This window comes from Equus przewalskii, chromosome 25 (genome assembly GCF_037783145.1).
Source record: "Equus przewalskii isolate Varuska chromosome 25, EquPr2, whole genome shotgun sequence".
Classification (NCBI taxonomy): Eukaryota; Metazoa; Chordata; class Mammalia; order Perissodactyla; family Equidae; genus Equus; species Equus przewalskii.
Window position 1 is genome coordinate 42,310,352 of NC_091855.1, and position 26,389 is coordinate 42,336,740.

General features: G+C 33.5%; 22 non-coding genes and 4 pseudogenes across 22 annotated transcripts; all 26 read left to right on the forward strand.

The window, feature by feature from the left end:
- Positions 1 to 774: 774 nt before the first annotated feature.
- Positions 775 to 848, forward strand: LOC139079472 (small nucleolar RNA SNORD113/SNORD114 family). The gene has a single exon (XR_011533170.1). It is a non-coding gene; the product is annotated as a small nucleolar RNA SNORD113/SNORD114 family (small nucleolar RNA).
- An 882-nt stretch (positions 849 to 1,730) lies between these two features.
- Positions 1,731 to 1,802, forward strand: LOC139079529 (small nucleolar RNA SNORD113/SNORD114 family). The gene has a single exon (XR_011533221.1). It is a non-coding gene; the product is annotated as a small nucleolar RNA SNORD113/SNORD114 family (small nucleolar RNA).
- Positions 1,803 to 3,012: 1,210 nt separating this feature from the next.
- Positions 3,013 to 3,085, forward strand: LOC139079476 (small nucleolar RNA SNORD113/SNORD114 family). Its single transcript, XR_011533172.1, has one exon. It is a non-coding gene; the product is annotated as a small nucleolar RNA SNORD113/SNORD114 family (small nucleolar RNA).
- Positions 3,086 to 3,956: 871 nt separating this feature from the next.
- On the forward strand, positions 3,957 to 4,028 carry LOC139079467 (small nucleolar RNA SNORD113/SNORD114 family). The gene has a single exon (XR_011533165.1). It is a non-coding gene; the product is annotated as a small nucleolar RNA SNORD113/SNORD114 family (small nucleolar RNA).
- Positions 4,029 to 4,930: 902 nt separating this feature from the next.
- LOC139079503 (small nucleolar RNA SNORD113/SNORD114 family) lies at positions 4,931 to 5,002 on the forward strand. The gene has a single exon (XR_011533197.1). It is a non-coding gene; the product is annotated as a small nucleolar RNA SNORD113/SNORD114 family (small nucleolar RNA).
- A 905-nt stretch (positions 5,003 to 5,907) lies between these two features.
- Positions 5,908 to 5,982, forward strand: LOC139079502 (small nucleolar RNA SNORD113/SNORD114 family). Its single transcript, XR_011533196.1, has one exon. It is a non-coding gene; the product is annotated as a small nucleolar RNA SNORD113/SNORD114 family (small nucleolar RNA).
- A 541-nt stretch (positions 5,983 to 6,523) lies between these two features.
- Positions 6,524 to 6,604, forward strand: LOC139079475 (small nucleolar RNA SNORD113/SNORD114 family; annotated as a pseudogene).
- Positions 6,605 to 7,526: 922 nt separating this feature from the next.
- Positions 7,527 to 7,597, forward strand: LOC139079481 (small nucleolar RNA SNORD113/SNORD114 family). Its single transcript, XR_011533176.1, has one exon. It is a non-coding gene; the product is annotated as a small nucleolar RNA SNORD113/SNORD114 family (small nucleolar RNA).
- A 1,483-nt stretch (positions 7,598 to 9,080) lies between these two features.
- LOC139079474 (small nucleolar RNA SNORD113/SNORD114 family) lies at positions 9,081 to 9,154 on the forward strand. The gene has a single exon (XR_011533171.1). It is a non-coding gene; the product is annotated as a small nucleolar RNA SNORD113/SNORD114 family (small nucleolar RNA).
- Positions 9,155 to 10,024: 870 nt separating this feature from the next.
- On the forward strand, positions 10,025 to 10,096 carry LOC139079499 (small nucleolar RNA SNORD113/SNORD114 family). The gene has a single exon (XR_011533193.1). It is a non-coding gene; the product is annotated as a small nucleolar RNA SNORD113/SNORD114 family (small nucleolar RNA).
- Positions 10,097 to 10,955: 859 nt separating this feature from the next.
- On the forward strand, positions 10,956 to 11,032 carry LOC139079473 (small nucleolar RNA SNORD113/SNORD114 family; annotated as a pseudogene).
- Positions 11,033 to 11,867: 835 nt separating this feature from the next.
- On the forward strand, positions 11,868 to 11,941 carry LOC139079468 (small nucleolar RNA SNORD113/SNORD114 family). Its single transcript, XR_011533166.1, has one exon. It is a non-coding gene; the product is annotated as a small nucleolar RNA SNORD113/SNORD114 family (small nucleolar RNA).
- A 904-nt stretch (positions 11,942 to 12,845) lies between these two features.
- On the forward strand, positions 12,846 to 12,917 carry LOC139079508 (small nucleolar RNA SNORD113/SNORD114 family). The gene has a single exon (XR_011533202.1). It is a non-coding gene; the product is annotated as a small nucleolar RNA SNORD113/SNORD114 family (small nucleolar RNA).
- Positions 12,918 to 13,820: 903 nt separating this feature from the next.
- On the forward strand, positions 13,821 to 13,892 carry LOC139079518 (small nucleolar RNA SNORD113/SNORD114 family). The gene has a single exon (XR_011533212.1). It is a non-coding gene; the product is annotated as a small nucleolar RNA SNORD113/SNORD114 family (small nucleolar RNA).
- Positions 13,893 to 14,801: 909 nt separating this feature from the next.
- LOC139079515 (small nucleolar RNA SNORD113/SNORD114 family) lies at positions 14,802 to 14,875 on the forward strand. Its single transcript, XR_011533209.1, has one exon. It is a non-coding gene; the product is annotated as a small nucleolar RNA SNORD113/SNORD114 family (small nucleolar RNA).
- Positions 14,876 to 15,698: 823 nt separating this feature from the next.
- On the forward strand, positions 15,699 to 15,775 carry LOC139079526 (small nucleolar RNA SNORD113/SNORD114 family; annotated as a pseudogene).
- Positions 15,776 to 16,667: 892 nt separating this feature from the next.
- Positions 16,668 to 16,742, forward strand: LOC139079525 (small nucleolar RNA SNORD113/SNORD114 family). The gene has a single exon (XR_011533218.1). It is a non-coding gene; the product is annotated as a small nucleolar RNA SNORD113/SNORD114 family (small nucleolar RNA).
- Positions 16,743 to 17,618: 876 nt separating this feature from the next.
- On the forward strand, positions 17,619 to 17,690 carry LOC139079522 (small nucleolar RNA SNORD113/SNORD114 family). Its single transcript, XR_011533216.1, has one exon. It is a non-coding gene; the product is annotated as a small nucleolar RNA SNORD113/SNORD114 family (small nucleolar RNA).
- Positions 17,691 to 18,578: 888 nt separating this feature from the next.
- Positions 18,579 to 18,653, forward strand: LOC139079506 (small nucleolar RNA SNORD113/SNORD114 family). The gene has a single exon (XR_011533200.1). It is a non-coding gene; the product is annotated as a small nucleolar RNA SNORD113/SNORD114 family (small nucleolar RNA).
- Positions 18,654 to 19,447: 794 nt separating this feature from the next.
- On the forward strand, positions 19,448 to 19,522 carry LOC139079530 (small nucleolar RNA SNORD113/SNORD114 family). The gene has a single exon (XR_011533222.1). It is a non-coding gene; the product is annotated as a small nucleolar RNA SNORD113/SNORD114 family (small nucleolar RNA).
- An 862-nt stretch (positions 19,523 to 20,384) lies between these two features.
- On the forward strand, positions 20,385 to 20,452 carry LOC139079479 (small nucleolar RNA SNORD113/SNORD114 family; annotated as a pseudogene).
- A 906-nt stretch (positions 20,453 to 21,358) lies between these two features.
- Positions 21,359 to 21,430, forward strand: LOC139079527 (small nucleolar RNA SNORD113/SNORD114 family). The gene has a single exon (XR_011533219.1). It is a non-coding gene; the product is annotated as a small nucleolar RNA SNORD113/SNORD114 family (small nucleolar RNA).
- Positions 21,431 to 22,525: 1,095 nt separating this feature from the next.
- On the forward strand, positions 22,526 to 22,597 carry LOC139079511 (small nucleolar RNA SNORD113/SNORD114 family). The gene has a single exon (XR_011533205.1). It is a non-coding gene; the product is annotated as a small nucleolar RNA SNORD113/SNORD114 family (small nucleolar RNA).
- A 907-nt stretch (positions 22,598 to 23,504) lies between these two features.
- Positions 23,505 to 23,579, forward strand: LOC139079534 (small nucleolar RNA SNORD113/SNORD114 family). The gene has a single exon (XR_011533226.1). It is a non-coding gene; the product is annotated as a small nucleolar RNA SNORD113/SNORD114 family (small nucleolar RNA).
- A 1,416-nt stretch (positions 23,580 to 24,995) lies between these two features.
- LOC139079513 (small nucleolar RNA SNORD113/SNORD114 family) lies at positions 24,996 to 25,067 on the forward strand. Its single transcript, XR_011533207.1, has one exon. It is a non-coding gene; the product is annotated as a small nucleolar RNA SNORD113/SNORD114 family (small nucleolar RNA).
- A 906-nt stretch (positions 25,068 to 25,973) lies between these two features.
- Positions 25,974 to 26,048, forward strand: LOC139079466 (small nucleolar RNA SNORD113/SNORD114 family). The gene has a single exon (XR_011533164.1). It is a non-coding gene; the product is annotated as a small nucleolar RNA SNORD113/SNORD114 family (small nucleolar RNA).
- The last annotated feature ends 341 nt before the right edge of the window (positions 26,049 to 26,389 follow it).

Genomic DNA, 26,389 nt, shown 5'->3' on the forward strand with positions numbered 1-26,389 from the left:
TTTGAGTTCATGCAGTTTAAAAATATTATTATAAGAGAATCAATGGCAGAACAAATAAATTTATAAATGAATAAAGATGAAGAGAGTGAAGCTTTGTTCATTAGTAAAATATGTCATAAGGAAAATGAATATCAATGTAAACTGGAATGTTTAAAAAAAGGACCAAGTGCATCATGTGTTTGGCCGAGGGTGACACAGACAGTGACATGTCTGTGCTCTCACTCAGGTATTTTCTGAATTTATTTTATTAAGAGAAAAAGAAATAAATCTTACCCTAGATGAATAAATGCCCCAATGACTATGCAGATAAATGGTGGAAAATGTGGAAGAATGAAGAAAATGTCTGAATCTTCTATCATATTGTCTGTTTGCATTTTTCAGAATGAATGCATTGAGCTGATTTCAGTATCTGCTGAGATTAAGATTGTTATGTTACCTTTATGTTAGGAAAGAGACCAAGGTGAATAATAGTCAAAGACTTTACATTGGTTTGAGTGATTTAAGAGCATTCCTGGTATTATTAAAAAGTGATAAAAATAATAAAAAAGTTAACTACGGTCCACTGAGCAGTATGATGTGAAATATTATATTGATAAGTTGATAATATGCAACATTGAGGTTGATTAATGAAAGAGATATAATCTAAGTGGTACATGATTCTATAGACAGAAGTTAGGTTTATTCAAGGATTTTTTTCTTGTGATTTTATGTCATGTATTTATTTTGATTATTAATGATTTAATTGTTACAAATGAAGAAAAAGAGGCCCAGAAGTGGACCAGTGACGACCACTGCTGCGTAGGAGTCATATATGGTGAATATTATGTGTCTGTGACTCTTAAATCCACATGAAACAAAATCTAGTCTATCTTTTGTTGTAAATGACCCCAGGGGTCAGTGTTAGGAATATACAAAGATCATATTCTTATTTTGGGTTCATAGATTTAGATTTATTTTCATTAATGAATCAGTAATCGAACCGTTAAAAAATAAAAAAACGGATCAAGAAAAGAGGGTGAAGCATTGACCAACTAGGAACGCATGTTGTGAGGCAAGAAATGTTATGAATAAAATGAAAAACATTCATGCTCATTAAGCAATAAATGGAATAAGCATTTTGCTTTTTTGCCTAAGAGCCGTATGGACACTGATAAGTCAAGGTCAATATTATTGTTCTGGGTCAGTCTCAAAGTTAAGAGTTTCTTTTGTCAAGAGAAAAAATACTACATTATAAAAATTAATGAACGCCTAAAGGAATAAATGAAATGTGGAAAATAAAGGTCAGTGGAGATAAGGTCTGAAATTGTTTATCGTCTGCTCTGTGCTCCTTAGACTGGGTGCCGTCAAGCTGATTTAAAGATTCGTCTGTGGTCACAAGGTCTCGTTGCATTCGTGTGTTAGGAGACCGTGTGAGTAAAAGTCAAAATTTTGGTATTTGTTCAATACTTTGTTTAAGGGATTGTTGAAAACTGTGAAATATAATCCATGAATCCAAATAACCCACTGAGAAATATGGGATTTATATGAAGCATTATGTTGTATAATGCATAAAGTAAAAATTGAGAATAATTAATGAGAGAGATATTGACATCAGAATGATTCTAAATATATTAGGAATTTCTAGGCTCTTCGTAGGTTTCTGTGAATAATGACTTTTAAAATTATAATTACTGAATTATTAATTGATCAGAATTAATGTAGAAATGAGTGAAGGAAAAGAGGCACAACATTGGCTCGATGATGACTGCTGGTGGCGTAGGAGTCGGATCCGATGAATACGTGTCTGGAACTCTGAGGTCCAACAGAAATGGAATCTGGTCCATTGTCCCAGTTTGAAGTGATCCTGTAGACAGAGGTCAGGAATATACAGAGATTCTTGTTTTGGTCCTTATGTCAATGCATTTTCTCCCTATTTTTATAATTGAATCAATGAAATAATCAACATGCAAATGTATAAATAAATAAAAATGAAGAATGTGAAGCCCTGTCAAATTATAATGTGGTTAGGCAAAAATTACTATAATATAGTAATCTGTTAATGTGTATTGAAAAGACTGATATGCATTAGGAAAGAAATGGCCTAAGGGTGTTAGTTCTTTGGCTAATGATGATATAGACAGCATTAAGTAATGGTCAGTGTTCATATTCTGTGTCAGGTGCAAGATTGATATTGTTTGTTTACTTAATAAAAAATAAAATATCCATTACCCAAATCACAACTTACCTAAATGACTGACTAAATGAAAGGTGGAATGCAAAGCCCCATGAACATAATGTCTCAGTCCTTTTTATCATCTGCCCTGTCTTGTGCTCCTTAGAATGGTCGCATTCAAGCTGATTTGAGCACTCCGCCCTGGTCAGGAGCTTTCTGGTTGCATCTATGCATTAAGATCATGGAGAGCAATGTGAGTAATGGTCAAAGTTCTTGTCTTGGGCTTGTGGTTTTTTAAAAGGTTTACACTGGATTATAAAAAAAAGTGTGAAATATAATCAGTGATCGCAAATCATGGCCAAATAATTAAAATGAGGTTGGGGCCGGCGCCATGGCCGAGTGGGTAAGTTGGCATGCTCCGCTTCAGTGGCCCAGGGTTTCGCTGGTTCGGATCCTGGGCGTGGACGTGGCACTGCTCATCAGGCCATGCTGAGGTGGCATCCCACATGCCACAACTAGAAGGACCCACAACTAAATAAAATATACAACTGTATACTTGGGGATTTAGGGAGAAAAAGCAGAAACAAAAAAACAGATTGGCAATATTGTTAGCTCAGGTGCCAATCTTAAAAATGAGGTTAATATGAATTATGATGTTAATTAATCTATATGGAAAACATTGAGGTCAATTAATGAAATATATTGTCAGTGGAAAGTAATTCTATAGACAAACGTTAGAGATATTCAAGGCTCTTGTTTTGAGTTTTTGTTTTCCTTGGGTATTTATTTTATTATTAGTGAATTGATGAATTAATCAATAAAAACATGTAGACATGAATGAATATAATGAGGGCCAAACCTGCGTCAAAGATAAAGACTGGTGGCCTGAGTCTTGGATGATGAACACTGCAGGTCTGGAATGCTGAGGTCCAACGCAACAGAAATCTAGTCCTTTCCCCCCATTTGAAGTGATCCCGTAGAGAGGCGTCAGGCATTTATGGGGATCGTGTTTTTGGTCTTTGTGTACCTGATCATTTAAAAATATTATTATGGCCAGGTTAATAAACAAATATATTACTGAATACAACAGAAGAGGGTGAAGCAGTTTTTCGTTGCTAAAATATATAACAAATTAAAATAATATTAATATAAATTGGAATGGAAAATAAAAGATTCAAGTGTATATGTTTTTGAGGAAGAATGATATAGACAGTGATAAGTAATAGTTACCAAGTGGGTCAGTAATAACTCTGACATTTGATTTATTAAGGGAAAAAATAAATATTACCATAAATTAATAAATGCTAAAATTACTATGCAATGCATAGTGGCATATATAGATCAATAAGGAGAATATCTCAATATTTTTATCACCCCATCTGCTTGTTACTCTTCAGAACAGACGGTTGAGCTGATTTCAGCTTCTGCTGTGCTCAAGATTGTCATGCTCCCTCTGGGTGTGGAAAGAGACTAAGGTGAACAATGGTCAAAGTTGTCTTGGAATGGGAATTTGTTTAAGGGTACTCATGATATTATGATAAAGTATTAAATAATCAAAAAGTTAACCATGGCCCAATGATAAATATAATAAGAAACATTATATTGGTTAATCGATAATGTGCAAGATTGAGGTTGATTAATGGAAGACATATAGCCTTTTTGGGAAATGATTCTGTAAATTGATGTCAGGGATATTGAAGGATCTTCGGTTTTTGTGAACTATGTATTATTTTTATTATTACCAATGAATCAATGATTTAATCAATACAAATGTAGAAATGAACAAAGAAAAGAAACACAATCATGGACTGGTGATGAACACTGGTGCTGTGGGTATCATGGGCCATGAAAATATGTCTGAAACTTTGAGGTCCAACACAGAACATAATTTGGTCTGATCCCTCTGTTGAAATTGTTGTCTATACAGAGATGTCAGGAATATAAAAAGATCCTATACTGATTTTATAGGCATAGATTTGTTATTATTAATAGATGAATGATTGAACCATTAAGCAAATATAAATAAATATTTAAGGAAAATAGGGTGAAGCATTGTCCGAATATGAACATATGTGGTGAGGCAAAAGATATTGTTAATGAAAATTGAAGACAATGATGCCCACTAAGAAATAAATGGAACAAAGGGTCACCTGTTTGACCAAGGTTATATAGACATGCATAAGTAAGAGTCAATTTAATTGTTCTGCTTCAGACTAAAGATTTTTTCCTTTTAATAAGATAAAATATATATGTATATAAAGAAAAAATAATAAATACTTAATGCTGAGTAAATGAAATGTGGAAAGCAAGCATCGATGCAGATTACATCTCAATTTATTTTTATCATCTACTCTGTTCTGTACTTTTCAGCGTAAACGTACGAGAGATGCTTTAGCATCTTCCGTTGACGTGAGCTATGTGGTTGCCTCTCTATAATAGGAGGATGGAGATTAATGTGAGTAATAGTTGAAGTTCTTCTCTCAGTTTGTGGGTTTTTTTCAATGGTAATTCACTGTGTCATCAAAAAGTGTGAAATATAATTAAGGAAGGCAGCTATATCTCAGTGTTATGGGATATATGAAACATTGGTTAATGCTTGTATGAAAAACTGAGAGAATTAACGAGAGATACATTGATGTGAGAATAATTCTGTATACAGATTCGGAATATAAAGACTCTTCTTGGTTTTTTTGAATTGTACTCCTTAAAAATTATTAGTGAATTAATGATTTATTCAATAATCAAAGAGACATATATGTAGAAAAAGAGGGACAATATTGGATCGATGATGACTACTGGTGGCGTATGGGTCATATGTGATGAATATGTGTCTGGAACTCTGAGGTCCAACATAAAATTAATCTAGTTGTTTCCTACTGTTTGAAGGCATCCTGTAGACAGATGTCAGGAATAAATGAGGGGCTTATTTTTGATCTTTGTGTTTGTGCATTTTCTTTCTATTATTATAATGGGATAAATGTGAGAATCTATAAATAAATATTTTATAAATAAATACAGATGAATGGAGTAAAGCATGGTCCAATTATAAAAATATGTAGTGAGGCAAGGGATACTATTAATAGATTATGAAAACCCTGAAGTTCAATTAGAAACGAATAGTACAACACTGTTATCTCTTAGGGTAAGGATGACGTAGGCGGTGTAAGTCATAGACAGTGTTCATATTCTGGCTCAATGGCAAGATCAAAGTCGTTTGTTTTCTTAAAAGACTAAATATATATCAAATTAATGATTGCTTGATTAACTATATGAATGTTGAAGTGGGGATCTTTGGAGAGAATGGCTCAATCGTTTTCATCATCTCCTTTGCTTTACACTCCTCAGAACCGCCACCCTGGACCGGATTTAAGGACTCTTGATCACCAGCTCTAGGTGCATCTGTTTTTTAGGAGCCTGGAGACCTGTGTAAGCATAATCAAATTTCTTGTCTCAGTTTGGGTGGTTTGTCTAAGGGTATTCACTGTTTTAATAAAATGTTTGTAATATAAACAATCAAGGCCATCTTTATTCTGTTGATAAATATATTAATATGAACCATTATGTTGATTAATGCATACATGAAAACTCATAATAAATATGACACAGATGTAATGATGTGAGAATGGTTCTAGAGACAGATCAGAGATATCAAGGCCTTGTTGGGTTTTGCGAATCAGAGAGTTTTAAAATTATAATTAGTAATTAATGAACTAATCAGTAAACTATAGAAATGAATGAAGAGAAAGTGATCTTTCTGGATCAATGATGATAACTGCCGGCGTATGAGTCATGGATGATGAGTAATACATGTCTGGAACTCTGAGGTCCAACACAAAAGAAATGTGGTCTTTCTCTTCATGCATTTTCGTTCTGTTATTAGGATTGAGCCAATGAAAGAATCAATCAATAAATATATGGATCAATGGAGAGAAAGTCTCAATCTTTTTATCACCTTTTCTGTTTGGTACTTTTCAGAATAGAAGCTGAAAGATTTCATTGTGATCTATTGTGATCAAGCTTGTCATGTTCCTTTATTGTAGGAAAGAGACCAAGGTGAGTCATGGTTAAAGTTCTTCTCTTGGTTTGGGTCATTAGTTTAAGGGTTTTCGTGGTATTGTTAACAAGTAATCAACATTGTCAAAAAGTTAACTATGGCCCAATGATAAATATGATATGAAACATTATGTTGATTAGTTGATAATATGTAGCTTCGATATTTATAAATGAAAGAGATATCTATTTTGGCAATGATTCTATAGAGGAAAGTTAGGGATACTCAGTTATCTTTGTTTTTTGTTAATTGTATATTTTATCATCATCAGTGAAGTAATAATTTAATTGCTACAAATATATAAATGAATGACCTAAAAGTGGACCTCTCATGAACCCACCATGACGCCTGGTGGCAGATGTCATAGGTGATGAACATGTGTCTGGAACCCTGAGGTCCAACACAATACATACTGTATTTTCTCTGTTTATTTGAGTCTGTTGACATATGTTAGGAATGTATAAAGATCATGTTCTTATTTTGGGTTAATAGATTTGTATTTTTTATTATTATTAGAATAATGATAGAAACATTGAATAAATAGAAATAATAGATTAAGAAGAAAAGGGGAGTTCTGTCTAACTATGAACATACATGGTGAGGCAAGAAATATTAATGAAAACTGCAAACACTGGTGCCCATTAAGTAATAAGTGGATCAAGGGTGTCACCTCTTTGGCCAAGGATCATACAGACATGAATAACTGAGAGTCACTTTTATTGTTCTGGGTCAGTCTTAAGTTTGAAGTTGATCTTTTTGTTAAGAGGAAAAACTTACGTTATGAAAAATTTATGAACTCCTGAATGACTGAGTAAATGAAATTTGGAAAGGAAGAATCAATGGGGATAAAAGTTTGGGGTTTTTCTGTCATTGATTGTGCTTCGTACTTCCCAAAATGGACACATTTGAGCTGATGGAGCCTTAGCCCATGGTGGCAAGCTGTATGATTGCACCTCTCCGCCGGAAGCTCAGAGATCAAGGTGAGTAATAGTCCAAATTCTTGTCTTGGTTTTAGTGATTTCTTTTTTCAGTGTATTCAGTGTATTATTCAAAAGTTCCATATAGAGTCATAGAAGACCAACTGTAGCTCAGTGATAAATACTGAATTTTATGAAACATTATATTGATTAATGCATAAATGAAAAACAGCCTAAATTTTAAAAAGTGATATGTTAAAGTGAGAATGATTCTATATACAGCTTAGAGATGTCATGACTCTTTTTGTTTTTGTGTGAATAATAGAGTTTTAAAATTATCGTTCGTGAGTTAATGAATTAGTCAATAAACAACGTAGACGCGAATGCAGAAAAGGAAGGACCGTATTGGGCCACTGGCGACTACTGGCGGCAGTGAGTTGTGTATGATGAGTGCGTGTCTGGCACTCTGTGGTCCACAGAAGTGGGATCTGCTCCATTGTCCTATTTGAAGTGACTCTATAGACAGAGGTCGGGAATATACAAAATCTTATTTTTGGTTATTTTTTTTTTCATTTATTTATTTTCGGATGTACATCATAATATATTTCGAATTCTGTGTAGATTACATCATGTTCACCACCTGTTATTTTTGGTCTTTATGTTCATGCATGTTCTACTTTTATATAATTGGATTGATAAAATACTCAATAAACACAAATAAACAAAGATGAAAGCAGTGAAATATATTGTCCAATTATAAAAATATGTGGTTAGGCAAGGAATAGTATTAATATATATTTAAAACACTGATAATGTGCAAGATTGAGGACTATTAATGGAAGAGATATAGTCTATTTGGGAAATTATTCTGTAGACTGATATTAAAATATTCAAAGATCTTGTTCTTTTTCAAAAAATTTAGTTTATTTTTATTGATATGCAATGACATATTATATTAGTTTCAGGTGTACAACATAATGATTTGATATATGTATATATAGCCTAATGATCACCACAATAAGTCTTGTAAAATCTGTCACCATACATCATTACAAACATTTATTTTCTTGTGATGAGAGCTTTTAAGATTTACTCTTTTCTGAACTTTCAAATATGCAATACAGTATTATTAACTATACTTCCCATGCTGTGCATTATTTCCCTGTGACTTATTTATTTTCTAACTGGAAGTTTGTACCTTTTGATCCCTTCAACCATTTTGCCCACCCCCAACCCCCAGCTCTGTTCTCTGTATCTATGAACTCTGTGTTTTCTTTCTTTCTTTTTTAGATTCCACACATAAGTGAGAGCATACAGTCTCACTTAAGTCTGTGTGACTTACTTCACTTAGCATAATGCCCTCAAGGTCCATCTGTGTTGTCTCAAATGGCAAGATTTCCTTCTTTTTTATGGCTGAATAATATTCCATTGTACAAATATACCACTTCTTTATTCATCCATCAGTGGACACTTGTTATTTCCATATCTTGGCTATTGTAAATAATGCTGCAGTGAACGTGGGGGTGCATATTTTTTTGAGTTACTGTCTTCGTTTTTTCAGACAAATACCCAGAGGTGGAATTGCTGGATCATATGGTAGTTGTATTTTTAATTTTTGGAGGAACCTCCATACTATTTTCCATAGTGGCTGCACCAAATTGTATTCCAACCAACAGTGCACAAGGCTCCCCTTTTCTCCGCATCCTTGCCAATGCTTCTTGCTTTTTGTCTTTTTGGTAATAGCAATTCCGACAGGTTTAGGTGATGTCTCATTGTGGTTTTGATTTGTATTTCCATGATTATTAGTGATGTTGAGCACCTTTTCATGTACCTGTTCGCCATCTGTATGTCTTCTGTTCTTGAGTTTTTGTGAACCATGTATTTTTAAAATTATTATCAATGAACTAATGATTTGATTAATACAAATGTAGAAATTAACAAAGAAAAGGAGTGTCAAATGTGGATCGGCAATGATGACTGATGGTGTAGGAGTCAGGGACAATGAAAATATGTGTCTGAAACTCCGGGGTCCAGTGCAGAATATAACTAGTCTATTCCTTCTGCTGGAATTGTTTCTGTAGAGAGATGTTAGGAATGTAAAGAGGTCATATTCTTATGTTGACAGAATCATTAACCAAATATAAATACGTATATAAAAAAGATGATGGTGAAGCCTCATCTGTCTATTAACATATGTGATGAGGAAAATATATTATTAATACAAATTTAAAGCACTGATGCCCATTAAGAAATAAGTAGATCAAGAAATCACCTCTTTGACCAAAGTCAGCTAAACACAGATGAATACAGATTATTTTAATTATCCAGTGTCAGTCTCAAGATGGAATTTTTTCCTTTTTAAGATAAAAATTATATATTAAAAAATAATAACTAACTAAATACTGAGTAAATGAAACATGGAAAGCAAGCATCAGTGGAGATTTGGTATCCGTTTTATCATCTGCTCTTCTGTATTCTCTTCAGAGCGAAAACGCTCAAGATGATGTGAGCATCTTCCGTGGTCACAAACTCTATAGTTGTGACTTTATAATAGGAGCCTGGAGAACAATGTGAGTAATAGTTGAAGTTCTTGCCTTGGTTTCAGTGTTTTGGTTGCTTTTAAGATTATTCACTGTATTACTAAAAAGTATGGAATATAAGCTAAGAAGGCAACTGTATCTCAGTGTTAAATATGGGATATATGAAACATTCTATTGGTTAATGCACATATGGAAAACTGAAGGTTAATTAATGAAAGATCCATTGCTTGAGAATATCTGTCTTCATTTTAAGGGCATCAAGGCTCTTCTTGGTTTTTGTGAACAACCGGGTTTTAAAATTGTTGGTGAATTAATGGTCTAATCAGTATACAAATAGAATGTAGTGAGAACAAAGAGGTAATATTGGATCGATGATGACTACTGGTGGCGTACGAGTCGTAGATGATGAATACGTGTCTGGAACTCTGAGGTCCAACATAAAGTTAATCTAGTCCATTCCCCTTGTTTGCAGGTGAGAAATATACCAAGATCTTGTTTTTGGTGTTAGTGTTCCTGCATTTTCACCTATTATTATAATTGGATAAATGAGAGGATCTACAACATATAAATAAAAAATACGAAGCATTGTCCAATTATAAAAATATGTGATGAGGCAAGAAATAGTATTTATATATTATGAAAACCATGAAGTTCAATTAGAAACAAATAGCATATGATTGTTACCTGTATGGTGGAGAATGACGTAGACAGGATAAGTTATAGAAAATGCTCCTAGTCTCAGTCACTGGTAAAATCGAACTTCATTTTCTTAAGGGAAAAAAGCATATACACCAAATTAATGATTGCCTAAATGACTGACTACATGAGAGGTGAAAGGCAAGGATCAATGGAGGGAATCTCTCAACCTTTTGTATCATCTGCTCTGCCCTCTACTCCTTAGAATGGACACATTGGACCTGACTTAAGGATTCTTCCTTGATCATGAGCCCTAGGGTTGCATCTCTGTTTTAGGAGTCTGGAGACCACTGTGAGTGATAATCAAATCTCTTGTCTTGGTTTGGGTGGTTTTTTTAAAGGATATTCATTGTATTGATAAAAAGTGTGAAATATACTCAAAGACAGTTAACTGTGTCCTAGTGAGAAATATGGGATTAACAAGAAGCATTGTATTGCTTAATGCTTATATGAAAAACTGGTAGTAAATATGACAGATATAATGACGTGAGGATGCTCCCAAATACCTATTAGAGCTACTAAGGCCTTCTTGGGTTTTTGTGAATCACAGAGTTTTCAAAGTGTAATTAGTGAATTAATGAATTAATCAATAAACAATATAGAATGAATGAAGAGAGGCTGCCAGCATATGAGTCATAGATGATAAATAATATGTGTCTGGAACTCTGAGTTCCCACAGTAAAGAAATGTGGTCCTTCTCTTTATGCATTTTCATTCTTTAGTTGGATCACTGAAACAGCAGTGAGGAAATCTATAAAAAATAAAGTTGAATTGTTGAAGCATCGTCGAATTTTTACAATATGTGGGGAGGCCAGATATGCTATTAATATAATTTGAAAACTCTGAAGTCCAAAGAGAAATAAATGGAATATGACTATAACCTCTTTGGCTAGGATGAGATAGACAGGATTAATTGTAGATGGTGTTTATGTTCTGGGTCACTGGGAAGTTCAAAGTAGTTCTTAAAAGAGAGTGAAATAAATATGCTCCAATAATGATCGGCTAAATGACTGACTAAATGAACGATGTAAAGGGAGGCTGGAGAGAATGGAGAGACTATCTCAACCTTTGCATCACCGTTTCTGCTTGATATTCTTCAGAATGGAGGTTCTAGTTGATTTCAGGTTCTGCTCCGATCAAGATTGTTTGTTGCCTCCACGTTAGGAGAGAGACCAAGGTGAGTAGTAATTAGAGATTTTGTCATAGTTTGGTCATTTGTTTAAGGATATTCACAGTTTTATTAAAAATTAGTAAATATAATCAAAAAGTAAATTGTGGCCCAATGACAAATGATATGAAACATTATGTTGATTGGTTCGTAGTATTTAACATTGAGATTGATTAATGGGAGAGAGACAATCTATGTTGGCAATTACTATATAGATAGAAGTTGGGGATATTCAAGTTGTTGGTTCTTCAGTTTTTGTTAATCGTGTTTATTTCAGTTATCAGTGAATTAATGATTTATCAATACAAATGTAGAAATGAATGAAGAAAAAGTGGACCTCTGATGGACCATGATACCTACTGGTGGTAGATGAGTTGCAGCCACTGAATAATATATGTCTGGAGCTCTGAGGTCCAAGTCTATACATACTCTGTTATCTGTTTGTTTGATCCTACGGACAGGTGTTAGGAGACATCATGTTTTTACTTTGAGTTCATAGATTTAGTTTAATTATTATAAATGGATTAATGATAGAACCATTTAAAGATATGTAAATAACAGATAAATATAAAAGTGTAAATCACTGTCCAACTGTGAACACATGGTAAGGCAAGAAATATTAATAAAAATTGCAAATACTGATGCTCGTTAAGAAATAAATGGATCCGAGGATGTCACCTCTTTGGCCAAGGATCATATAGACATTAATTGAGTCAATTTCATTGTTCTGGGTCAATCTCAAGTTTGAGGTTGTTCTTTTTCTTAAGAGAAAAAATATCTACATTATGAAAATTTATAAATTCCTAAATGACTGGGTAGATGAAATATGGAAAGGAATAGTCAATGGGGATGAAAAGTTTTATTATTTTTTTTATCATCGATTGTACCTTGTACTTCCCAAAATGGACGCGTCTGAGTTGATGAAGATTTATTCCATGGTGGCGAGCTGTATGATTGCATCTCTGTGCCAGAAGCTTAGAGATCAATGTAACAAAGTTCTTGTCTCGGTATCAGTGACTTTTTTCAGCGAGTTCAGTGTATTATTCCAAAGTTCCACATAGAATCACAGAAGGCTGACTGTAGCTCAGTGATAAATACTGAATTTTATAGAACATTACATTGATTGATGCATAAATGAATAACAGCCTAACTTTAAAAAAGAGATATATTGATATGGGAATGATTCTATATACAGCTTAAGGATATCGTGACTTTTCTTGGATTTTTGTGAAAAATAAGGTTTTAAAATTATTATTAGTGACTTAATAAATTAGTCAGTAAACATTGTGGAAATGAACAGAGAAAAAGAGGGGCCATATTTTGGATCAGTGATGACTGCTGGTGGCATATGAGTCGTATACGATGAATACGTGTCTGGAACTCTCAGGTCCAACAGAAGTGGAATCTGGTCCATTGTCCTGTTTGAGGTGATTCCATAGACAGAGGTCAGGAATATACAAGGATCTTGTTTTTGATCTTTATGTTCATGCATTTTCGTTCTGTTTTTATAATTGGATCAATAAAATGATCGACCAAACACACATTCAAATAAAGATGGTGGTGAAATACTGTCCAATTATACAAATATATGGTTAGACAAGGAATAGTATTAATGTCTATTTTAAAAACTGACATCTATAAGGGACTATACGGTACAAGGGTGTTATTCTTTGACGAAGGACAGTGTGGTTATTAAATGTTAGTCAATGTTCATCTTCTCTATCAGTGACTAGATTGATAGTGTTCATTTACTTATGAGAAAATAAAATATACATTATTCCAATTCACTGCTTAATAATTGACTGACTAAATGAAAGGTGGAACGCAAGGACCAATGAACAGAATGTCTCAATCGTTTTTTCACTTGCTCTGCCCTGTACTCCTCAGAATGGACGCGGAAGCTGATTTAGCATCTCTCAGATCCAGGCGCGCTATGGTTGCATCTGTGTAATAGGAGGACGGAGATTAATGTGAGTAACAATTGAAGTTATTTTCTTGCTTAGGTGTTGCTTTTTTAAGGTAATTCACTGCATTATTAAAAAGTATAAAATATGACTCAAGGAGGCAGTGTATCTCAGTGATAAATATGGGATATAGGAACCATTATACTGATTAATCTTTCGGTGGAAAAGTGGAGATAATTAATCAAAGAGGTACATTGATGTTTGAATAATCTATGTAAAGATTAGGGACATAAAACTCTGGAGGTTTTGTAAATTATAGCATTTAAAATTATTTGTGAATTAATGATTTAATTAATAAGCAATTAAAATGAATCTAGAAAAAGGAATGATATTGGATCGATGCTGACTACTGGTGGCGTACGAGTTGTATACGATGACTACGTATCTGGACCTCTGAGGTCCAACACAAAAGAAATCTAGTCCATTCCCATTGTTGGGGATCCTATTGACAGATAGCAGAAATATATCAGGATCTTCTTTTTGGTCTTAGTGTTCATGCATTTGAGTTCAATTCTTATAATTGGATAAATTAGAGATTCTATAAATAAATACATAAAGTAAGTGAAGAAGAATGGAGTGAAGCATTGTCTAATTATAAAAATATGCAGTGAGGCCAAAATACTATTAATATATTATGAAAATCCGAAAGTTCAATTAGAAATAATTGGTACATGGCTGTATGGCTAAAGATGGCATAGTATAAATCATAGACAATGTTCAAATTCTGGGTCAGTGGCAAAATTAAAGTTATTCATTTTCTTAAGAGAAAAAAATATTTACACCAAATTAATGATTGCCCAAACTACTGACTAAATGAAAGGTTAAAAGCAATGATCAATGGAGAGAATGTCTCAACTATTTTTATCATCTGCTCTGCTCTGCACTCCTCAGAAGAGACACACTGCGCCTGTTTAAGGATTCCTCCTTGTCGTGAGCCCTAGGGTTGCATCTCTGTTTTAGGAGCCTGGAGACCAGTGTGAGTGATAATCAAACTTCTTGCCTTGGTTTGGGTGGTTTGTCTAAGGGTACTCATTGTACTGATAAAAAGTATAAAAGATACTCAAAGACAGCCAACTGTGTCCTGGTGAGAAATAGGTGATTAACAAGAAACATTATATTGATTAATGCTTATATGAAAAACTGATAATAAATATGACAGAGATATAAAGATGTGAGAATGGTTCCACATACGTATTAGAGCTATCAAGGTCCTTTTGAGTTTTTCTGAATCATAGAATTTTAAAAGTGTAATTCGTGAATTAATGAATTAATCAAAATAATATAGAAACGAATGAAGAGAAAGTCATCTTTTCTGGATCGATGATGACAACTGCCAGCGCTTGAGTCATGATGATGAATGATATGTGTCTGGAACTCTGAGGTCCAATATAAAAGAGATGAGGCCTTTCTCTTCATGCGTTTTCATTCTTTATTATAATTGGATCAACGAAATATCAATGAGGAAATATATATATTAAAAACAGCTGAATTGTAGAAGTGTTGTCCAATTTTAAAAATATTTGGGGAGGCCAGAAATACTATCAATATAATTTGAAAACACTGAAGTCCAAAGAGAAATAAATGGTACGTGACTGCAACCTCTTTGGCTCAGGATGACATAGACAGGATAAATTGTAGGCAGTGTTTATGTTCTGGGTCAGTGGAAGTGTGAAGTAGTTCATTTTCTTAAGGGAAAATGAAATATACTCCAAATAAGGATTGCCTAAATGAAAGATGTAAGGTGAGACTCAGTGGAAGACTGTCTCAGTTTTTGTCATCTGCTCTGCTCTATACTCTGCAGAAGGGACACACTGAAGCTGATTGTAATACTCTTCCAAGGGCGTGAACTCTCTCAATGCGTCTCTGTGCTAGGAGCATGTGGACCAACGTGAGTAACGGTCAAAGTTCTTGTCTTACTTTGAGTGCTTTGTTTAAGGCTATTCACTGTATTACTCAAAAACATTAAATATAATCAAAGAAGGCAAAATATGCCAGTGTTAAATGTCAGGTTGATATGAGGCATAATGTTAACTAATCTATGAATGTAACCCTTAGGTCAGTTAATGAAAGCGATTTAGTCTCTGTGTAATATTACAGACAGAGATATTAGGAATGTTGAGGCATTGTATTCTTATTTGTTTAATTTATGTGTGTTTCTTAATGAATTCATCAATATTTATGAGAATGAAAAAAAGCAAGAAGGCTAATAATGGACCAATGATGACGATCGGTGGCGTTTCTGAGTCATACACTATGAATACTATGTGTCTGAAACTCTGAGGGCTGATACAAAGATACTTTAGTCCTTTTCTTGCTTGTGTAGGGACCCTATATATAGGTGTCAATAAGATATAAGGACTTTGTTCTCGCTCTTTGTGTTCATGAGTTTTAATAATTAATTTGTAAAAGTGGGAATGGTAGAATAAATTAACAAACGTATAAATGAATAAAGGTGGAGAGGTTGAAGCATTGTTCTTTGGTAAATATGTAGTAAGCTAAAACAACGTTAATATCGTTAAAATGGATATAAAAGGACCAAGTGTATTACATCTTTTCCTAAGGTTGATACGGACGATGAAATTTAGCAATCAGTTATTGACTGATTCAGTTGCAAGTTTGAACTTTATTTTTAAGGTAGAAATGAATACATTCCCATAAGCTAATAAATACTTAAATGACCGTGTATATGAATGGTGGAAAGTATGGATCACTAGAGAGAAAGTCTTAACCTTTTTATCACTTTCTCTGCTTGGTACTCCTCAGAACAGATGCTCGAGCTGATTTCATCTTCTATCGTGATCAAGATTGTCATGTTCCCTTTGTGTTAGGAAAGATACTAAGGTGAGTAATGATCAAAAATTTTATCTTGGTTTGTGTCAATTTTTTAAGTGTATTCATGGTGTTATTAAAAAGTGATGAATATAATAAAAAAGTTAACTATGGCCTAATGATAAATATGATATGAAACATTATTTTGATTCATTTAATATATGTAACATTGAGATTGATTAATTAAAGCTGTAATCTATGTTGGCAGTGATTCTATAGTAGAAGTTAGGAATATTCAAGTATCTTCTTCTTCAGTTTTGTGAACCTTGTGTTTATTTTATTATTTTCAATGAATTAATTATTTAATTGATAGAAGTGTAGAAATGAATGAAGAAAAAGTAGGCCTCTTTTGGACCAATGATGACGACTAATGGCGGATAAGTCGTGGACGATGAATAATACGTGTCTGGATATCTGAGGTCCTCACAGTACGTTGGCTATTCCTTCTGCTGTGTTTGATCTTGTAGACTGATGTAAGGAATATGCAAAGATCATGTACCTATTTTGAGTTCATAGATTTAGATTTGTTGTTATTAATGGAGCAATGGTAGACCATTAAAGAAATATAAACAGTATGTAAAGAAAAAAGGGTGAAGCATTATTCAACTATGAACATATAAGGAAAGGCAAGAAATATTAATAAAATTGAAAACACTGATGCCCATTTAGAAATAAGTGGATCAGAGGTCTACATCCTTGGCTAATTATCATATAGACATAAATAAGTAAGAGTCAATTTATTTATTCTGAGTCAGTTTCAAGTTTGGGGTGGTTCCTTTGATTAAGAGAAAAAACATTTACATTATGAAAAGTTTATGAATACCTAAATAAGTGAGTATAATGTCCTAACTTTTTTTTAATCATTGACTGTGCTTTTTCTTCTCAGAATGGACACACTCAGGCTGAGTAAGCAGTATTCCATGGTGTCGAGTTCATGATTGCACCTTTGCGTTAGGAGCACAGAGACCAATGTGAGTAATAGTTACGTTTCTTGTTCTGGTTTCAGCAAGTGTCTTTTAGGGTGTTCAGTGGATTTTTTTAAGTGCTATATAGAGTCTGGTGGCCAACTATAGCTCAGTGATAACTATTGAATTAATATGAAACATTATGTGGATCACCATATAAATGAAATTTAAGGTAATTAATGGAAAGATATATCGATGTGAGAATGATTCTATATACAGATGAAGGATACCATGACTCTTCCTGGACTTTTGTGAAAAATAGGGTTTTAAAATTATTATTGGTTATTTAATGAATTAGTCAATAAACAATGTAGAAAAGAAAAAGAGGGACGATATTGGCTCGATGATGACTGCTGGTGGCGTATGAGTCGGATCCGATGAATACGTGTCTGGAACTCTGAGGTCCAACAGAAGTGGAATCTGGTCCATTCCCATTGTTTGAAGGCATCCTTTAGAGAGATGTCAGGAATATACAAGGATCTTGTTTTTCATTTTCATTCTATCTTTATAATTGGATAAATGGATCTATAAATAAATATGTAAATATAGATGAATGGAGTAAAGCATGGTCCAATTATAAAAATATGTGGTGAGGCTAGAAAAACACTATGGATATATTATGAAAACCCTGAATTTCAATTAGAAATAAATAGTACATGACTGTTACCTTATGGATTAGGATGATATAGATAGTAAATTCATAAATAATATTCAGATTCTGGGTCAGTTGCAGGATTAATGTTCTTTTTCTTAAGGGAAAAAATATATATGCCCAATTAGTGATTTCCCAAACTGCTAAGTGAAAGGGGAAACACAAGGACCAGTGGAGAGAAAGTCTCAACCATTTTTGTCTGTTGCTCTGTCCTGTACTCCTCAGAGTGGACGCCCTGGACCTGATTTAAGGATTCTTTCCGGATCACAAGCCCTAGGGCTGCATCCCAGTTCTAGGAGCCTAGAGAGCAAGGTGAGTGATAATCAAACTTCTTGTCTTGGTTTGGGTGGTTCGTTTAAGAGTATTTGCTGTATTGGCAAAAAGTATCAAATAGAATCTAAGAAAGCCACCTGTGCCCTTGTGACAAATGTGGGATTAATACGAAGTATCACGTTGATTAAAGCTTTTAAGAAAACTGAGGATAATGACAATGATATATTGATGCGGGAATGATTCTTGGTAGATATGAGAGTTGTCAACGTTTTGTTGAGCTCTTTTGAATCATAGAGTTTTAAAATTGTAGTTGAATTAATGAATTAATCAATGAACAGTATAGAACTGAATGAGGAGAAAGTGGTCTTTTCTGGATCAATGATGATAACTGCCAGCGCATGAGTCACAGATGATGAATAATATGTGTCTGGAACTCTGAGGTCCAAAAGAGAAGACATGTGGTCTTTCTCTTCATGTATTTCCATTTTTATTATAATTGGATCAATGAAATATCAATGAAGAAATATATTAAAAAATAGAGTCGAATTGTAGAAGCATTGTCCAATTTTAAAATTATGTGGGGAGGCCAGAAATACTGTTACATAATTTGAAAGCACTGAAGTCCAAAGGGAAATAAATGGTACATGACTGTGACCTCTTTGGCTAAGGATGATACAGACAAGATAAATTATAGACAGTGTTTATGTTCTGGGTCAGTGGGAAGTTTAAAGTAGTACATTTCCTTAAGAGAAAATGAAATCTACTCCAAATCAGGATTGCCTAAATGGAAGACGTGAAGCAAGGATCAATGGAGGAATGTCTCATTTTTTATCACTTGCTCTGTACTCCTCAGAATGGATGACTTGAGCTGATTCTAACGTTCTTCCAAGATCGCCAGCTCTCTGAATGCATCTCTGTTGTAGGAGCATGGAGACCACTGTGAGTAATGGTCAGAGTTCTTGTATGAGTTTGAATGATTTGTTGAAAGCTATTCACTGTATTATTCAAAAGTATTAAATGTGATCAGAAAAGGTGAAACATGCTTGATACGAGGCATTGTGTCGACTGATCCATAAATGTAACACTGAGGCCAGCTAATGCAAGAGATTTAGTCTCTATGGGATTTGTAGATATATTAGGAATGTTGAAGGATTGTTTTCTTATTTTTCAAATCTATATGTATTTCTTTATTAATTAATCAATAAATGTTTATGAGAGTGAAAATAAAGAGTGCCAGTCATGGATCAATGATGATGACTGGTGATGTATTAGTCACATGCAATGAGTACTACGTGTCTGGAACTCTGAGGCCCAACCCCAAAGTTATCTAGTCCATTCCTCATGTGTCAGGAATATACATAGATTTCTTTTCTTTGTTTTTGTGTTCGTGAATTTTAATAATATTTATAAAGTATCTATGATGGAATAAATAAGAAATGTACAAAGGGATGAAGATGATGAAGCATATTCTTTGGTTAATATGTAGTCAGGTAAAAGAAAATTAATATACATTAGAATGGGTCATAAATGGACCAAGTGTGTTACCTCTTTCATGGAGGTTGATAAAGACAATGAAATGTAATGGTCAGTTATTGCCTGAGTCAGTTACAGGTTTGAGTTTATTTTATTAAGGTAAAAATAAATAAATATGACCATAAGTTAATAAATGCCTAAATGAGTGTACAAATTAATGGTGGAAACTGAATCAGTGGAGAGAAAGCCTTAATGTTTGTATTGACTTCTCTGCTTGGTACTCTTCAGAACAGATAATCAGATTGATTTCATCTACTGCTGTGGTCAAGATTGTTACGTTGGCATCATGTCAGTGAGTAATAGTCAAAGTGAGTAATAGTCAAAGGTCTTGTCGTGCTTTGGGTCATTTGGTTAAAGATATCCGTGGTATTATTAAAAAGTATTAAATATAATGAAAAAGTTAACTATTGCCCAATGATAAATATGATATGAAACATTATGTTAATTGATAATATATAGCTTTGAGATTGATTAACGAAAGACATGCAGCTGATGTTGGCAATGATTCTATAGATAGAACTTAGGGATATTCAAGTATCTTGTTTTTCACTTTTTGTGAGTCATGTATTTATTTTTTCATTGTCATTGAATTAGTGAATTAATCAATACAAATGTAAATGAATGAAGAATAAATGGGCTTCTAATGGACCAGTGATGACAACTGGTTGTCTAGGATGATGAATGATTTGTGTCTGGAGCTCTTAAGGTCCAACAGAGATACCTAGTGTATTCTCTCTGTTATATTTGACACCATAGACAAATGTTAGGAATATACAAAGATCATGTTATTGTTTCGGGTTCATAGATTTATATTTATTATTATTAATGGATATATAGAAATCTAAAGAAATATGAAGGCTAGATCAAGAATAAAGTTAAAGCCTTGTGCAACTGTGATCCTATGTGGTGAGGCAAAAAAAATTATTAATAAAAATTGAAAACACTGAAGCTCATTAAGAAATAAACTGATCCCAAGGGTGTTATCTGTTTGGCTAAGGATTGTATATATATGGATAATTGAGTAAATTTTATCGTTCTGGGTCATTCTCAAGTTTGAGGCTGTCCTTTTGTTAAGAGAAAATAATATCTACATTCCAAAAGAATTTTAAATACCTAAGTTACTCAGTAAATAATGTGGAAATGAAGGACCAATGAGTATAAGTTCTCAATTTTGTTATCTTCAGCTGTGCTTTGTACTTCTCAGAATGGACACAGTTGAGCTGATGAAGCAGTATCCTTGGTGGCAAGCTCTATGATGGCATCTGTGTGTTAGAAGCAGAGACCAATCTGAGTAATAGCCGTTCTAGTCTGGGTTTCAGTGATTTTTTTCAGGATATTCAGTGTATTTCTAAAAAGTGCCATATAGAATTGAAGAAGGCTGATTGTAGCCCATTCATAAATATTGAATTAATATGAAACATTATACTGATTAATGCGTAAGTGACATTTAGGATTATTAATGAAAGAGGTATATTGATGTGAGAATCATTCTAGACAAATTAGGGATATCAATGCCTTTTTGGGGTTTTGTGAATCATAGAGTTTTAAAATTATACATAGTGAATTAATGAATTAGCCAATAAACAATGTAGAAATAAATGAAGAAGAGGCACAATATTGGCTCGATGATGACTGCTGGTGGCATATGAGTCGTATACTATGACTACGTGTCTGGAACTCTTAGGTCCAACAGAACAAGAAATCGGGTCCATTCCCATTGTTTGTAGAGATCCTGTAGGCAAATGTCAGAATATACAAGGATCTTGGTTTTGTTTTTATGTTCATGCATTTTTTTCTATTTTTATAATTGGATCAATGAAATAATAAATATCCAAATAAATAAAGATGAAGGTGGTGAAATATTGTCTAGTTATAAAAATATCGGATTAGGCAATAAACTCTATTGATTTTTATAGATGAATTGATTCTGTAGAGAGATGTCAAGATCAATGCAAATCAATACACAGATCATATTTTTGTATTGATTTCATAGATGTAGATATGTTATAATTAATGGAATAATGATAGAAATACTAAGCAAATACAAATAAAAGAGGAACAGGGTGAAGTATTGCCTAACTATGAATGTATGTGGTAAAGCAAAAGATGTTATTAATGAAATTGAAAACATTGATCCTATTAAGAAATAAATGGATCAAAGTATCACCCCTTTGCTTAAGAATCATTTGGACATTGACTAGTAAGAATCAATTGTATTATTTTGGGTCAGTCTTAAGACGAAGTTTTTCAGTATGTAGGGTTAAATGTATATATAGATAAAAGAATAAATATCTTTCTGAGGTGATGAAATGCGGAAAGTGAGGATCAATGGTGATTAGGTCTCAATTTTTGTATCATCTGCTCTGCACTCCTCAGAACAGACGCACTTGTGCTGACTTAGCATCTCTCATGGTCACGAGCCTCTATATTACAGGAGAACGGAGATTAATGTGAGTAACAGTCGATGTTATTTTCTTGATTGTGTTGTTTTTTTAAGATAATTCACTGCATTATTAAAAAATGCAAAATATAATTAAAGAAGGCAATGTATCTCAGTGATAAATATGGGATACATGAAACATTGTGTCGATTAATCCATCTGTGGAAACTGAGGATAATTAATCAAAGAGATAAATTGATGTGCGGATAATCTGTGTACAGATCAGGAACATAAAAGCTCTTCTTGAGTTCTGGTGAATCATAGTGTTCAGAAATTTTTATTAGTGAATTAGTGAATTAGCCAATAAGCAATGTAGAAATAAATGAAGAAGAAGAGAGAGAACATTGGATTGATGGTGACTTCTGGTGGCGTATGACTCGTATATGATGAATACGTGTCTGGAACTCTGAGGTCCAGCACAAAAGAAATCTGGTCCATTCCCATTGTTTGTAGGGATCCTATAGGCAAATGTCAGGAATATACTAGGATCTTGTTTTTGGTCTTAGTGTTCATACATTTTCATTCTGTTATTATAATTGGATAAATGAGAGGCTCTATAAATAAATATGAATGGAGTGTAGCATTGTCCAATTATAAAGATATGTGATTATGCAAGAAATAATATTAATATACTATGAAAACCCTGAAGTTTAATTAGTGGTAAATGGCACATGACTGTTCCTTGTATGGCTAAGGCTGACATAGACAGTCTAAGCTATCCACACTTTTCATAACCTGGGTCAGTGATGAGGTCAAAGTTACTTGTTTTCTTAAGAGAAAAAAATATTTATACCACATTAGTGATATTGCCTTACTAAATGAAAGGTGAAAAGCAGGGATCAGTGGAAAGAATATCTCACTTTTTTATCATCCTCTCTGCCCTGTAGTCCTCAGAACGGACGCATTGGACCTGATTTAAGAATTCATCCTTGATCCTGAGACCTAGGATTGCATTTCTGTTACGGGAATCTGGAGACCAATGTGAGAAATAATCCAAGTTCTTGTCTTGGTTCTGATGTTTTATTTAAGGGCATTAATTGTATTAATAAAAGTGTGAAATTTAATCAAAATAGGTGACTTGTATCTTGGCAACAATTATGAGATTAACATGAAGTATTATTTTGATTAATATATATACATATATATGAAAAACTGAGGATAGTTAATGACAGATCTTTTGTTGTGAGAATGATTCGAGTTACGTCTTAGGGATATGATAGCCTTGTTGGGGTTTTTTGAATAATAGAATTTTAAAATTATAATTAGTGAATTAATGAATTAATCAATAAACAATGTAGTAATGAATAAAGAGAGAGTGTGCTTCTGGATCAACGACGATAGCTGCGGGCATATGAGTCATGGATGATGAGTGATGCGTGTCTGGAACCATGAGGTCCAACACAGAAGAATTGTGGTCTTTCTCTTCATGCAAAGAGTGTCTCATTTTATTCTCACCTGCCCTGCTCTGTACTGCTCAGAATGGAACCACCTGAGGTGAATTAAGCGTCTTCCATGGTCACGAGCTCTCTGCTTGCGTCTCTGTTGTAGGAGCATGGAGACCATTGTGAGTACATGAATGTTTTAGTGTGTGGTTTCTCTAAGAGTGTTCACTGTATTATTCAAAATAGTAAATATAATCAAATATGGCACAATATGCCAGTGTTAAATATCAGATTGATATGAAACACTATATTGATTAATCCATAAATGTAACCTTAAGGTCAGTTTTTGAAACAGAGTTAGTCTCTTTGGAAAAGATTGTAGAGACAGATATTAAGAATATTGAAGGATCTTATTTTTTAATTTACTTGTTTTTACTAATGAATTAGTCAATAAATAATGCCTATGCGAAAGAAAGGAAAGAGGGCTAATCATGGGTCGCTGATGTTGGCTATGGCAGGTGAGTTGTGGCTGATGCATGATACATGTCAGGATGCTGAGGTCCAGCGTAACACCTAGTGCGTTCTCTCTATTCATTTACTCCATAGACAGATGTTAAGGATATTCCCAGGGTAGGTATTGGGTTCATAGATTTAGATTTATTATTATTAATTATAGAACATTAAAGAAATATAAATAATGCATAAAGATAAAAGGGTGAAGCATTGTCCATCTCTGAACATATGTGGTGAGGCAAGAAATATTATTAATAAAATTGAAAACTGAAACTCATTAAGGAATAAATGGATCAAGAATTTCGCCTCTGACTAAGGATCATATAAATACGTATAATTTCATCAATTTTATTGTTGTGCATCTGTGCCAAGGCTGCTGCTGTTCATTTTGTTAAGATAAAAACATCAACACTATGAACAATTTATAAATACCTAAATGAGTGAGTAAATGAAATGTAGAAATCAAGGATCAGTGTGGATAAGAACTGAAATTTTTTTCTCATCGACTGTGCTTTATCCTTCTCGGAACGGACACAGTCGAGCTGATTTGAGGAGTGTTCCATGATGGCAAGCGCTGTGACTGTATCTCCATGTTAGGAAGAAAAAGACGAGTGTGAGTAACCAGTTCTTGTATGGAGTCAGTGATTTTTTTCAGGATATTCAGTGTATTACTAAAAATGATCATCTATAGTAAAGACGGTCAACTGTAACCCAGTTCATAAAGATTGACTTGATATGAAACATAAAAACATAGGAGATTTTTAAAAGAGAGATATATCAATGTGAAAATAATTCTATACACAGAATAGGGGATTCAGGGCTGTTCTTGGCTTTTGTGAATAATTGAGCTTTAAAATTCTTAGTAATGAATTAATGAATTACTCAATAAATGACGTAGAAAAGAAAAAGAGGGACAATATTGGATCAATGATGACTGCTGGTGGCGTATGAGTTGGATGCAATGAATACGTGTCTGGAACTCTGAGGTCCAACAGAAATGGAATCTGGTCCATTGTCCTGTTTGAGGGGATTCTCATAGACACGGGTTAGGAATATACAAGGATCTTGTTTTGGCCTTTATGTTCATGCGTTTTCTATTGTTATTATAATTAGTTCAATGAAATAATAAAGAAATATATAAATAGGTAAAGTTGAAGGTGGTGAAACTTTGCCCAATTATAAAAATATGTGGTTAGGCAAGAGCTATTATTAATATATATTGGAAGCAAATACCTATTAGGAATATATGTACAAGGATGTTATTCTTTTACTAAAGATGGTATAGTTATTAGTAAGTCATAATCGATATTCATGTTCTCTGTCAGTTGCAAGATCAATATTGGTCCTTTAGTTAAGAGAAAATAAAATATAAATTATCCCAATTCACTATCTTAACTAAATGACTAAATGAGAGGTGGAATGCGATGACCAGTGACATAATGTCTCAACCTTTTTGATCGTTGGCTCTGTCTTGTGCTCCTTAGAACGTTGCACACAGCTGATGTGGGCGCTCCTCCATGGTCCCAAGCTGTTTGCACCTGTGCGTTAAGAGCGTGGAGAACAATGTGAGTAATAGTCAACGTTCTTGTCTTGGTTTTGTAATTTTTAAAAACAGTTTTCACTGCTCTGTTAAAAAGTATGAAATAGTCAATCATCACTGAACATGCTACGAAAGAAAAATGATGTTAATATGAAGTATTATGTTAATTAATCTTTGTAGAAAATTCTGAGGTCATTAATGAAAGATACGTATTGTCTGTGGGAAGTACTTCTGTGGACAAATGTTGGAGATATTCAAGGATCTTGTTTTGAGTTTTTGTGACCTCTAGGTATTTATTTTATTATTATTAGTGAATTGACTAAAATATGGAGACATGATTGAAGATGAGGGCCAAATCTGGATTAATGAGGACAACTCTTAGCATCTGAGTCTTGGATGATGAGCGTTACAGGTCTGGAATGCCGAGATCAAACACAAAAGAAATCTAGTCCTTTCCTCCGTTTGAAGTGATCCCATAGACAGATGTCAGGCATATAAAAGCATCGTGGTCTTGGTGTTTGTGTAACTCGTCATTTCAAAATATTATTATAAAGAATCAATAGCTGGATTAATAAATATATGAATAAGTAAATATGAAGAGGGCGAAACACTGGTCATTGTTAAAATATATAATAAACATGATAATATACATTGGAATGGAAAATGAAACCATCAAGCGTATATATCTTTGAGTGAGAATGATAGTGACAAGTAATGGTTAAAATTTTAACACTTGATTTCTTAAGAGAAAAATCAGTAAATATTGCTGTAAAT